The 13934-nt window shown below is 30.4% G+C and overlaps 1 pseudogene; it reads left to right on the top strand.

Annotated features, from left to right (window-relative positions):
• Positions 1-2590: 2590 nt before the first annotated feature.
• Positions 2591-5692, top strand: LOC137837627 (receptor-like protein EIX2; annotated as a pseudogene).
• The last annotated feature ends 8242 nt before the right edge of the window (positions 5693-13934 follow it).

Here is a 13934-nt window from a genome sequence, read left to right as displayed (position 1 = left end):
AATTTCAAGAATGCCACCGCGTTTTTTACGAATGTGTATATGCGCAAAGCCGCACTAAATAAAGAGCGCTCTTTTCTTCATTTTGCACTAGTGTGAAAAAAATCTTAGTATTCTAATCTTTGTTACACAGTCTCCATATTTTTTTTAATTTATACAAGTCGGCCCATGAATCCATTGTTGTGCAGTACAAATCGGACCTATTGACCATAATTTTTATGCAAATCAATCAAATGCAGGACTAGTGAAAACAAAATGGTTCAACTCAAATTGTCATTCCTAAAAAATAAAAAATTTAAAGGTTTGTTATATTTCTTCCATCTTATCATTGGTGAGCTAATATTTTAACCTATAACATGTTCACAGAAACTCACAACCTATATTTTTGTCATTTTCTTCAGTTCCTTGTCATGGGTGAATCAGTTTTACAACCCATAAAATATACACCACTAGACAATGGAAATCTTTGTATCAAATTTAATTCTTTTACCTTTTCTTGACCCAATTTTCTAATCCATAGAGAGGACAGAACAATAATGACTAACAATTTAAAATATCTATCCAAACAATTGAATTCTTTTTCTACCCAACTAAAACAAAAATGGAGAGATATTCTCCTTTCGTATAGAAAATAGTATGAAATATTCTACCAAAAAAAAGTTTGAATAAACTGGAGTTTAAAAAGGACGGATAATATTATTTTTGAAAAATTCAACACTTATTCGATCGTTTTATTTTATTTTTTCTGTGAAACATTCCATATGCAAAAAAACAGATCCAAACTTTTAAAAAAGAAAAATCATAGCAACCATAAATGTAAAATTTACATTACAATTTTACACTCTTTTTTAGGAATTCCTGATAATTAATTTTATGTAAAAAAAACTGTAATTTCCACTTAAAATACACAAACCCCAACTATTTTTAGAAATATATGAGAACCAAAAATTGTATAAAGAGAAAAAGATCTTTGTAAGTTAGATATTTTTATGACTTGTATACAATTTGGAAAAAAAAACATTAAATGTGATGGCTTGGTGTAACCATAATTAATATATGAATAATGAGTATGAGAGTGAATGGCTAAGACTCTGTGAAACAACAAAAATTTAGTTATTATACACCTCAACTTGATAATTTAACAAAAAAAACGAAATCAAAGAGAAAAAGAAAGTGGAGCCCAAAAATAGAGACATTTAGAAATATAGGTAGATATTTAGTGAAAACTTGACTATTTATGAATAGAGTGTTATATAATGATTTCAATATTAATTTAAAAAACTAATTCTCAGCTTTCAGAAGAAATCAAACTACAAAAATTAGAACATTAAAAGTGCAATTCAGCCCTATTAGCCACCTTCCTACCATGATAAATGAAAGCAGAATAGTGTTAAAGCATACTTTGGTGAGCATAGTTAGTTATTACTTATACATAGCTTCATTCATAATCTATTTTGGTTATAGACTAGAATTTTTTGGTTCAACAAATATTCCTAACTATCCGTTATAAACTTTTGTTGTTTCAACAAATTGTATTAGAGTTGATTCAGAAGTTCAATTTCTAGTGAAATAAATACTGAGGGGATATTGTTACAGACAATATCAATGGCAGAATAACTATTGAGAGACATTTAACATCAATTATTTTATGTATAGATTAAGTAAACCAACTTACAATTGAATTGAGATATTTGGATTACTACGTTTTTTAAATATAAAAAATTACGTTTTAACTATTTAGATAATTTTTGGTCTAGTAATATGTTCAATCCAACAACATTTTAAATGATAGTCCAGAATTACAAAAATATGATGTAATGCAATGAATAATGACCTTCGTATGAGGCTGCAAGGTTGAACCAGATAAGTATGAACATGCAATGAAAGAGGTTGAACTAGATAATTAAATTTCACTATCTCTTTAATAAATAAATATTTTATATTCTATACTAATTTTAAGCTGTTATATCTTTTAGTATTTCATAGGTATACAATCATTTGACTTGGAAGCAATTTACTACATCATATGAATATGTAAAGCATATTTTATTAATTTTTAGCACATTAAAGTAATTGACATACTATATTAGTTTTTGAACCTTTTAATTGTTATTTTTTTCAATATAGAATTCACCTTCTTAGTTCAAGTGATTGAAAATCGCAAGTTTTATTGATGACTCGATCAACGACAATTTAAAAATCATTGGTAAAAGGAAAGTTTTAATCGTAGTGTTAGCATTAATATTGTAACGATAATGGTTTAATATAATAAAATAACGAAAAAATATTGATAAGATAGCCAAAAATAAATAATTATATATGTGATGGTACCCAAACTATTATTTCGTATAATGAAATGTTGAGTTTCTTAAACGATAAAAATCATGCTATAAATCAATTAAAAAGAAAAAAAGAATTAAGAAAGAGTCTAAATACTGTATACATATTTCAGAATCAGAGTCAAAGTATTAGAATATTGAGAGATTGGAAAACGCGTAACATGGAATTACTCAGCACCTTCATTGAATTGGATACCATAGTAAGGCTGAGTAGCAGTATAAATACACTCTAAACAAGTTTTATATGCATACCCACTTAACACTTCTTTCTATTTCTCATCATGAATTCCTCCCTTTTCATCACTCTCTTTCTTCTTCTATGTTGGGTTTCTCTTTGTGTGTGCAGAGACACAGTGTGCATTGGAAGTGAGAGAGAGAGACACTGTTGAAGTTTAAGCATCATCTCAAAGATCCTTCAAACAAACTTTCTTCTTGGAATGCTACTGCCAATTCCAATTGCTGCCAGTGGGATGGTGTTCTCTGCAACAACATTACATCCCACATTGCAGAGCTTCACCTCAACACTCCACTTCCTACTTTCCATGATTATGATTATGAAGTTTACGAAAAAGTTTACGAAGAGTATACTAGACGAGCATTCGGTGGAGAGATAAATCCTTGTTTGGTTGATTTGAAGCATTTGAATTACTTGGATTTCAGTGGCAATCTTTTTGCAAGCATTCCAATTCCTTCTTTCATTGCAACAATCACTTCCTTAACTCACCTCAACCTTTCTTATGCTGGATTCACGGGAAACATTCCTTCTCATTTTGGAAATCTCTCAAATTTGCTCTATCTTGACCTGAGCTCCAATGAATTGCTTGGAGGAGGTATGCCAATTCCTTCTTTTCTTTGGAGAATGACCACTTTAATTCACTTGGACCTCTCTTATTCTGGATTCATGGGCAACATTCCTTCTCAGATTGGGATAACTCCTTATCAAATTGGGAATCTCTCCAATTTGCTCTACCTTGAACTCGGAACTGATTTTCTGTTTACAAAAAATGTTGATTGGCTATCAAGCCTTTCAAAGCTTGAATACCTTGATTTGGAAGGAGCAAACATATCTCATTTGACTCTTCCTTCTTTAATGCATTTACATTTGTCAAGATGTACCTCCCCTCACTTTAATCAACTATCCTTTTTTAACTTCTCGTCTCTCCTTACTCTTCATCTTTTTTATATTTATTATCCTTCTTCAATTGTTTTTGTTCCAAAGTGGGTGTTTGGACAGAAGAAACTTATTTCTCTTACTTTGCCTTTTAACAACATCAAAGGTCCAATTCCTGATGGTCTTCGAAACCTCACACTCCTTAAAAATCTTGACCTCCGTCGAAATTCATTCTCATCTTCTATACCTAATTGGTTTTACGATAGTCTTCCTCATCTCAAGTTCCTGAACCTATCATTCAACTTTTTACAAGGGACTATTTCTCGTATCTTGGGAAATGTGACTTCTCTGATTACACTTGATTTGTCACATAATGAACTTGAAGGTCCAATTCCAATTTCTTTGGGAAATTTGACTTCTCTTATTGCACTTGATCTATCAAGAAATCAACTTGAAGGTCCAATTGGAGAACTTCCAAGATCACTTGAAAAACTTTCATCATTGAGAACTCTTATTTTGTCATCAAATCAGTTTAGTGGAAATCCATTTGAAAGTCTCAAATCACTCTCTAAATTGTCACACCTTGACATTGCTGATAATTATTTTCAAGGAATTGTCAAGGAAGGTCATCTTGAAAATCTTACCAACTTGAAAATTTTTTATGCATCAAGAAACAATTTAACTTTAAAAGTGAGTCCCAATTGGCATCCTACTTTTCAACTTACCGATTTGGATATGACCTCTTGGCAATTAGGTCCTAACTTTCCTTCATGGATTCAGTCACAAAACAACACCCTTAAATATATAATGATGTCTAACACAGGGATTTCAGATTTTATTCCTTCTTGGTTTTGGGTAACATTTTCTCAAGCAAATTTGCTAAACCTCTCTCAGAATCATATCCATGGTGAGATTGGGAATACTTTAACAAATTCAATATCTATCAGTACAGTTGATCTAAGTGCAAATAACTTATGTGGAAAATTGCCATCTCTTTCAAGTGGTGTGGTTGTTTTAGATCTTTCAGGCAACTCGTTCTCCAAATCCATGGATGATTTCTTATGCAAAAATCAAGACAAGCAAATGGAATTAGAATTTCTCAATCTTGAATCAAGTAATTTGTCAGGAGAAATACCCGACTGTTGGACCATTTGGCCATATTTAATGGATGTAAATTTACAAAGCAACAATTTTGTTGGAAACTTTCCCCAGTCCATGGGTTCCTTGACAGAGCTAAAGTCTTTACGCATTCGTAACAACTTACTCTCAGGGACATTTCCTACAATTTTGAAGAAGACCAATAAATTGATTTTGTTGGATCTTGGCGAAAATAAATTTTCAGGAACAATTCCAGCTTGGGTTGGAGAAAGTCTTTTAGATATGAAGGTTCTTATCCTTCGATCAAATAGATTTTTTGGTCATATTCCTGATAAGATATGTGATATGAGTCTTCTTCAAGTGTTAGACCTTGCACAAAATAATTTGACTGGAAACATACCTACTTGTTTTAAAAACTTGAAGGCCATGACAGAGATGAACAAATTCGTGGATTCTCTTATCATTTGTTCTGCTATAAACTATACAAATATATATATGGATTATAGTATAGTCGGCGTTCTTCTTTGGCTGAAAGGAAGAGGAGACGAGTACAAAAACTTTCTCGGATTGGTAACAAGCATTGATTTGTCCAATAACAATCTAACAGGAGAAATACCAAGGGAAATCACATATTTAAATGAATTGAGATTTTTGAACTTGTCCCACAACCAACTAAGTGGTCATATTCCAAGAAGCATTGGTAATATGGGATCATTATTGTCCATCGATTTCTCAAGGAATCAACTTTCTGGTAAAATCCCTTCAACCATTTCGAATTTGAGCTTTTTGAGTATGCTAGACTTGTCTTATAACCATTTGAAGGGAAAAATCCCGATAGCAAATCAATTGCAAACCTTTGATGCCTCAAACTTTATCGGCAACAATCTTTGCGGACCACCACTACCCATCAGTTGTAGCTCCAATGTGAAAATTACTAATTTTGATCTCAATGACAAAGGGAGTAATAAACATGGAGTGAATTGGTTTTTTGTGAGTATGACATTTGGATTTGTCATAGGATTTTGGATAGTAGTCGGTCCTTTGTTCATTTGTAGATCATGGCGTTATGCATATTTTAATTTCCATGATCATATGTGGTTCAAACTTCAATCTATTTTTTGATGCAATATCATTGTGTAATCTTGTTGTAAAATAAAGTTGTCATGTGACATGAATGTTAATTTATTTTACAATGTATTTGTTGGTTGATCATATTTTAGGGTCATTTATGTATATTTTTTTAAACAAATTTGAGAGCATTATGTAAATTTTGTTAATGGATGTTGATGCTAAAGAATCACATGTTGAACTTATTATAGATAAAGAATCACAAAAGCAAGATCAACAAATTGTAATCTTTTATTACAAAATTTTCGCTACATAGAACTCTTGTTGAAAAGACTTAAAGCCATATATTTAGTCAAGGCTTAGGTTAATATTATATATGTGGTGGGTAATGGTTAGCATAACTTAAATCAAATTTGATTCGATTAACATTGTATTGTTTTAGGTTGATAAGTTTTTAGACCATTTCTTTCTTCTTGGATTTTTTTTATAAAGATGTAAAATCAGTTAGTTGTAACACTATGTTGAAAAATATTAGATCACACGAATTAAAATTGAAATAGTTTATACTTTTGATTAAAAAATTCTCATTTGAAGTGGAATATTTAGTTAGTTACTTAGCTTAATATTATGTTTCAATATTTAGGAATGAGTTCTATATAATGGGGAAGATTTGTATTATAGGCATTGTTAACAATGGATCTATGCACACAAGTGTATATGTCCATAACTTTAAAAGAGTCTCATTAGATATGATGTAATCAACATATTAAATTATTATTAATATATTGGTTTAATAAGTTGATTATAGTGCAATACTTAAAATTGTATACAAATAATTTTTTTTAATAATATTATAAGTAATTAATGACTTTAATAGCCTAGTCTTTCCTGTCTCGGAGGCACAAGACAAAAAAATCAAGACAACTAAATCATTAATGCAACTAGGAGTTGAAAATGAAAATAGTGTTAGAAATTGTAATTCATAAAAGTTTGTTAGACAAAATTAGTATCTTAGTTAATTAATACTATATAAGTTATCTTTAATTAAGAGTGCAAATGTACATTTGATAATAATATAGAACATTATTTTTCTATAATTAATTGTGTTTGTGATTTCTAATCAATTAGTATCAAGATCAAGGTCAATTCATCGACCTCCGAGGTGTGTTCAATTGAAGAACATGATAGTAAGGTAGAATTCTTCATTCATCAATGTGTTGATGCTACTACTTTTGGGAAAATATACATTGCCACTACAACAAATCAAGTGTGAGATATTTTAGTTAAGACCTATGGTGGTCTTGACAGGACAAAGAAAGTCATGTTACAGACTTTAAGAAGGTAATATGAGTTGCTTTCAATAAATGATCAAGAATATGTTGCAAATTGTTTTAACGAAATTCAGATTCTTTAATTGGGATTTGGGTTTGTCCTTCTCACTCGTCTGTATTTTTCAAAAGAATATAATATTCAATCTTGATAGATATTGATGCACATATAAAAATCATTCATATTGATTCCTTGCATAAAAATTATTAAAAGAGTCTCATAATATCAATTTCTCCCACATTTATAAAAACTCCTTCTCATTACAAACAAATGTCATACAACAATAAACATTTCAAATCTATTTCTAATATTCAAATATCTTAAACATTATAATTTAGGTAAGATGCTTAGAAGTACTTTTCAGTCAAATCTAAGGATCAAAATCATGAATAATTCAATCTTTGAGAATAAAATGATAATATCAATCATTAATCAATAACTGAATATTATAGATAAATACCACCTCAATACATAAGAGTTTGAACATATTACTTATAATCCCAAAGGGAAGAATTAGTCACTCATGTTGGCCATTACAAACATGGAAAGCAAGAAAAGAAGATTCAGGGTGTTTTCCTGGACGGTTGCCTCCTTTAGGGTTTTATATCTCTCTCTATTCTCCCAATGATATATAGGGTAGGGTTATGTCTCACGCCTCATATTTAACCTAATTGGGTTTGGGCTAAGTGACTTCTCGCCTAGGCGAGTTATTACTTGCTTGGGCGAGTTTGACGAGAAAAAGTCCAACTTCTCTAGAGTGAACTCGTCTGGGCAAGTCTTGGGTGAGTTCCTCTAGAGTGATCTTGCTTGGTTGATTTTTTAACGAGTTTTCAATGTTCCAACTTCCCCTTTTCATCTTGTATATTCTCTGTTAGCCCTTTCATCTCCATTTTCCCCTAGAATCCTGAAATTAACACAAATTTGGAAATAAATCATTCTTATTCATATTATAATCACAATACATGTAAAAAGGTTTTAATTCATAAATTAGGGATTGAATTATAGTTATTTTATCAATAAAAATTCATAAGTATCTGTATTTTAATATGAAATATTACTGACACTTATCATATGTAGAGGAGCAAAGGTTTACCAAGTTATCTATGGAGGAATGGAATTTTTATGGTTGAACATGTTCTAAATATATCACCCACTAAGAAACTAAAAGGGAAGATCTTGGACAAGGCGCAAGCTTGGTGTTGGTCATCTCAAAAAAATTTGAAATCAAATTATTTTAAGTGTGTGCTATATCAGTTTAAAAGGAAACTTGATAATAGATGAGAGCTAATGATACATATTGGTTATCATCCTACAGGAGGATGTAATCAGGTCCCAAACTATCTTGCTAGTTTTCGAAGTAATAATCTTGATTAAAGTACCATCATGTAAGGTTGTTTCTATGATAGCAACTAATTTTCCTTTATTTTCTATTTCTTCAATGTGACTTTTGAGTTGTTCTATTATTAGGTTATGAAGTAATGGAGTTTGAATACTACCATCTCCTTTATATTCGACAATCTTTATGCTCTCAGATAAGTCTTCATCTTTGCAACCCAAAGATGAAATGGAGGTCATTTTTTGTTTTGGATGATTTGTGTGTGGTTTTTCTCTCTCTTTGGTTTTGGTCACAATCGCTCAAACAATGTTTAGGCTATTGATACCATGTTAAAGTGTTAAATGAAGAATAAATTGGAATAAGGAGATATTGTATATTATAGGAAAAGAATGTTTCATAACCACAACAAACTCACTAAATACAAAATGAACTCTAAGAGTTACTTTTGTATATCTAAAACAAATAGTCACATTTACTTCATAGGTAAAATATTCATCTTCTCATATGTTTTGAGAAACTATTTATTTTAATTTAAGAAGTAATAAATGATAAAAAAATAATAAGGTAATCCATCATAAGAAAATTTTCAAATTCTAGCAGGAACAAACAAGTGGCAATAAATAGTGATGTGGTGATTGATGAAACAAAAAGGCTCAGATTGTGAATAGCAAGCTGGCAATAACTCAACCAAGATGATCTTTGAATCTACGAATCTAGTTTACTCTAAAATCAACATAAGTGCTCCAACATATATAAAAGGATCCATAAAGACAATCCACCTAACCTAAATGACAATGATAGTTATAACACACTTGATAATAGCATGTAGGAAGATTCACGAAATGAATTTAATTTTTTTTATTAATGAATTTAATAAGGGTTGGCACTTGCATTGAATTATGGAGTTTCTAAACTTTCCACAACTTTTTTCCCTCCCTTGTTCTAACTTAGTCACATTCCGAACTCCTATTTACCAAGGAGTATTGATGCATTATTTCTGTAATATTCTTTAGAAAGTTCATTTGACAAATCATATTTGATCAGTTTCTAAAAATTATGTTCTATTTTATTTTAACAACAAAGGATAAGATTGAAGAATTGTAGTATCCTCAACATGGTCCTATGAAATCTTGGAATTGTGAAGTTGTTTGCCGAATGGAATTTAACTCACTCATATCTCTACTTCTAAAAAACCATCTCAAGGAGTTGTTTTCTCTTGTTGAACAAAAGTACTAACATACCCTGCAACATTACTTGAAGTAGTTAAAAGGTTGTTGGGGCTAATTTTCAACATCAAAAGTTAAAGAAGTCCAACAAATGATAATTGTTTGTTGCAGTCTTATGGCTTTGGTTTTTTTAGTTCAACCTTAACATTCATATCAGTGTTATGATTACCATCTCTATCAATGAGACATATAGGCAATCCTTCAATTTCTCATAAACCAATTTGTCCTCAACAATAGAATGAATGGGTCTAGCATGGTCCAGCAAAAAATATTGACTATATCAAATTAAACTTAACTCATTAAAAAAATCTTATAAGATGAGAAAAAGTTAAAGTGTGAGAAGTTTTCTAAGATGGCATCTAGCAATGTATAAAATGTTGAAAATGAAGCTTTGATGTCTCCAAATCTGAGGAAAAATTCTTGAAGACTGTGTGGTTGCTCATGGGGATGGGTTATGGGGTGTTTAGAATTTGTTAAATCCACTCTTAGTCAATTCAAATCTAAATCAATTTCTGCTTTAAAAGAAAAATAGTTTTTCAAAGCAAAGTGAAAAACAACCTGTTGTTTTGTCGATTTAATCGATTGTTTTTAACTTAGTATGTTTAAAAGGTTTTCAAACTGATTTAACTTTGGTTGACTTAACTGTCAAGTCAAATCAATCGGTTGATTCGACAATTCAGCCGGTTGATATTTGAAAAATCCTAACAACTTTTCTTAAATCTGTTAAATCTGTTTTCAATGATTTGAATCTATTTTAGCTCATGCTTAACTGCTTCAAACGGCTATTTTGAGAGCTATAAATCTGAGATTACCTCCCTATTTGAAAAACATAGAAAGAGAGATTCAAAAACACTTTTGTGAAAGATTGATTCAAGATAGCAAGATTGCATTGGCTTTCCATTGGTTTAAGAAGTGGATTAGGATAAACTGTGATTTCCTGTATTAGGTGTAATTTGTTCTAATCTCTTTTGTAATTGTCTTTCAAGTTGTAATTCTGTAAACTGTTGGTTCTGTAAGGTCAGAGGGTGTTCTAACTTTGTGTGTGTGGTGAATTAAAGAAGATGTGTGTTCTTGAGTGGTCAAAATCACCTCTTTGAGGTTGTGTGGTGTTTATAATTTGTTGTTGGTTACATAGTGAAATACCCAGTGATTTCTGGGGACTGGATGTAGCTCTAGTAAGGAATGGACCAATATAATTGCTTGTGTGGTTTTTTTTTTCTCTCTCTCACTCATATAAAACTATTTGTAGTGTGATTTTAACTTTGTTGGTATAAACAATCAGTTAAAACGTATAAACAACCGATTGTTTTTCCGAAATCTGTTTAAAACTGTTTTGGTTCTTAGCTGAGCTGATTGTTTATTCTGTAATTCTTCATAAATATGCGAAAATCTTCCCTAAAACAATTGACATCCCCGCACCCCCCCCCCCCCCCTCTTGTTTAAGTCATTAAATTCTAACTTAAAAAATTAGAAAGCAAAGAAATATGGGATAATTGTTGTCCACTAATTTCTCAAGGAATCAACTTTCTATGAAATCCCTCCAACTATTTCAAAATTGAGCTTTCTCAATATGCTAGACTTGTCTCATAATGATTTGAAGGGAAAAAATCCAACAGGAACTCAATTACAAACCTTTAATGCCTCCAACTTTATTGGCAATAATCTATGCAATCCAGTACCACCCATCAATTGCAACTCCAAAGCAAAAGTTGATAATTTTGGACACAATAAAAAGGATATTGATAAGCATGGAGTGAAGTGGTTTTTTATGAGTATGACATGTGGATTTGTTTCGGAATTTTAGATTGTAGTTGGTCCTTTGTTCATTTGTAGATCATGGTGTTATCTCTATTTTCATTTCATTGATCTTGTGTGGTTTGAACTTTAATATTTTCTTTGATGCTAGTATAATATCTACTATGATGAAAAATAAAATTATCATATAACATGAAAGTTAATTGCCTAGTTGATCAAATTTTCAAATCATTTTTTAATTGTCACTACAAAAAAATTATCAAATATAAACCAATTTTAGAGAAAAAAAATTAATTAATTATCATATTGACTAAATTATATACTATTTTGGAGACTAAAAAATTATTGATATCTAAAGTAGTTTTTATTATTTATAAATAGTTTCTAAATTGATTTCTAATTATCTACCAGATTTTAACTACCAATTTTAGAATCTAAATAATTGATAGTTAAAACCTTGATAGCTAATTAAATAACAATATAAAAATTATTTATCAATAATAGAAACTAATTTAGATACTAATAATTTTTTTAATCTCTAAAATATTATCTAATTTAGTCAATATAACAACTAATTATTTTATTTATCTAAAATTGATATCTATTTAATGATATAGTAGTGTATTTGATTTATTTTCAAATATGATAGCGTTATTTAAATTGTTACTGGATGTTAAAGCTAAAGAATGTGCATGTTGAACTTATTATAGAACTCTTGTTGAAAATACTTGAAGTCGCATATCAGTTGCTTTGCTTTTAGATATACATAGGCATTTATAGATGGTACAGAATACTGCTTTCTTTCTCTGTGGCGATCACTTTGTGAACACTTAGTTTTGGATGCAGCATTTTTAACTTTGTCTCTGTTTTTTTAAATTTAATTCAATTTAATTTAACATTTCACATATAAACAAGACAAAATGAGACTCTGGTATAAAGAGCAAAAGAAGAAGTTAGAAAGAAAAGGAAAAAATAGAAGAGCACAAGGGACAAACAAATATTACTAGGTAAAATAGAAAAAATGAAAACACAATAGACAGTGTCTTCTGATTTCTTTTGAGTTTCTATAAAACTTTAATCTCTATTTTCTTTAATGTTTTTATTCACTTTTTAGAAAAATGTCAATTGTGTTCCAACTTGGACATTAGAATTACCAAAAGTATGAATTTTCATACAGGGTAGTCTTCCATTGTTCACAAGAATTAATCAAAATTGATCAAGCACTCCAGTGTCACTCTTTCAGTAACATCATTTCAAATATTTTTCTAGATTTGATGCAACTCGACTCGATTCAACCAGCAACATTACTACATTAGTTACACCTTGGCTTTCGAAAGTAGTAGGGGTTTTCACATTGGAAATTTTCTCTGTGTCTGCAACATTTTAAGTACACCTCTCCTTGTTTTTGCAATATTTTTTTCCAAAATTGACCATCTTTGGAATTAGTTTCTAGAACGTATTTAATACATTCCAAATTGTTATTATTTGACTATTTGCTCCTTGTTGTTGGTATTGTAGTTTTAGCCCCTTGTTCCAGTGTTGTCTATGCCCTAGATGATATTCTGGAAATAATTGGAATGTTTTTCTTCTCCTATTGATAGTTTTGGATCTTATATGATCATCTGTGAAAGGTTTACATTTTAATAATAGTTGCATTACGGAAAGTTGGTTTGTTGCAATTGTACAGAAAATTAGTAGCACTGAGACCAAAATAATTATTGACAAATGACAACAATTGCTCGGATCAAGGATGTGTTCTTTAGAGTCACTCATTAAACAGGCATATTGTTTCACATGTACTGCTAGTTCAGTTTTCAGAGTTTCATGTGAACGTTTTGCATAAAAAAAGACTAATTGGAATGGTGCAACGACTCCTATTTCAACATGATCCCAAACTATTCAAGCAATTTGGTTTCAAGAAGGGAATTTGATTTAGTAAATGGGTTCCCAAGCTACTTCAATAAGCACATGGTGTAGGTGAGTGGAAAAATACAATAAGAAAGGAATTGTGTCAAAGTTTGCCTTCCACAAGACAACTGATGTGCATTTTAAAGAAAGTGGAAACTGCTTCCTACTTTTAAGGGACATTTTCTTTGATAAAATTTTAACACCTGTGAACCATTTGAAGGTAAGAAAAAGGTGAAAAATATTCTCTTATCTTTATCAAATTAAATCTGAACTAATTCAACCAATTTTTGTATGCTCAGTTTCACACCAGTTAAAAACACATACTTTTCTGTCAATTGATTTCTGAATTAAAAGAATTCAATTTTTATCAGTTGATTTTTATTCGGACAGCTTCATTCAGTTCCTTGTTTTTTTAGCTGTGTAACTCATCTTTATAAGCAAACATCAGCTATCAGCTGATCAAGTAATTTTTACATGGTGCCAACAATGAGTATAGTTTGTTAGAGCCTATGCCATCCTAATTTCATGATTGATTTGTATTATGTTTGAGTTCTTTTTCCTTATTTTCTGCCTATCTCTAAACCATCAATGCAATGGGCCTGTCAATTTGTTGCACTTTGTAGCACTCTTGTCTACATCTTAAGGTTACGCCAATTCACCTTTTGAGCTTTGTTTTAGTTGTAGGATTCTACACTGTTATTTTTTGGATACTACTTAATTAGTTTCCCTCTTCTCACGATCCACGAAGTTAGAAATGTAGACAAAAA

Source organism: Phaseolus vulgaris, chromosome 4 (genome assembly GCF_000499845.2).
Source record: "Phaseolus vulgaris cultivar G19833 chromosome 4, P. vulgaris v2.0, whole genome shotgun sequence".
In the NCBI taxonomy this organism is placed as follows: domain Eukaryota; kingdom Viridiplantae; phylum Streptophyta; class Magnoliopsida; order Fabales; family Fabaceae; genus Phaseolus; species Phaseolus vulgaris.
The sequence above is the reverse complement of the archived record's forward strand: the minus strand, read 5'-3'. Positions and strand labels throughout refer to the sequence as shown.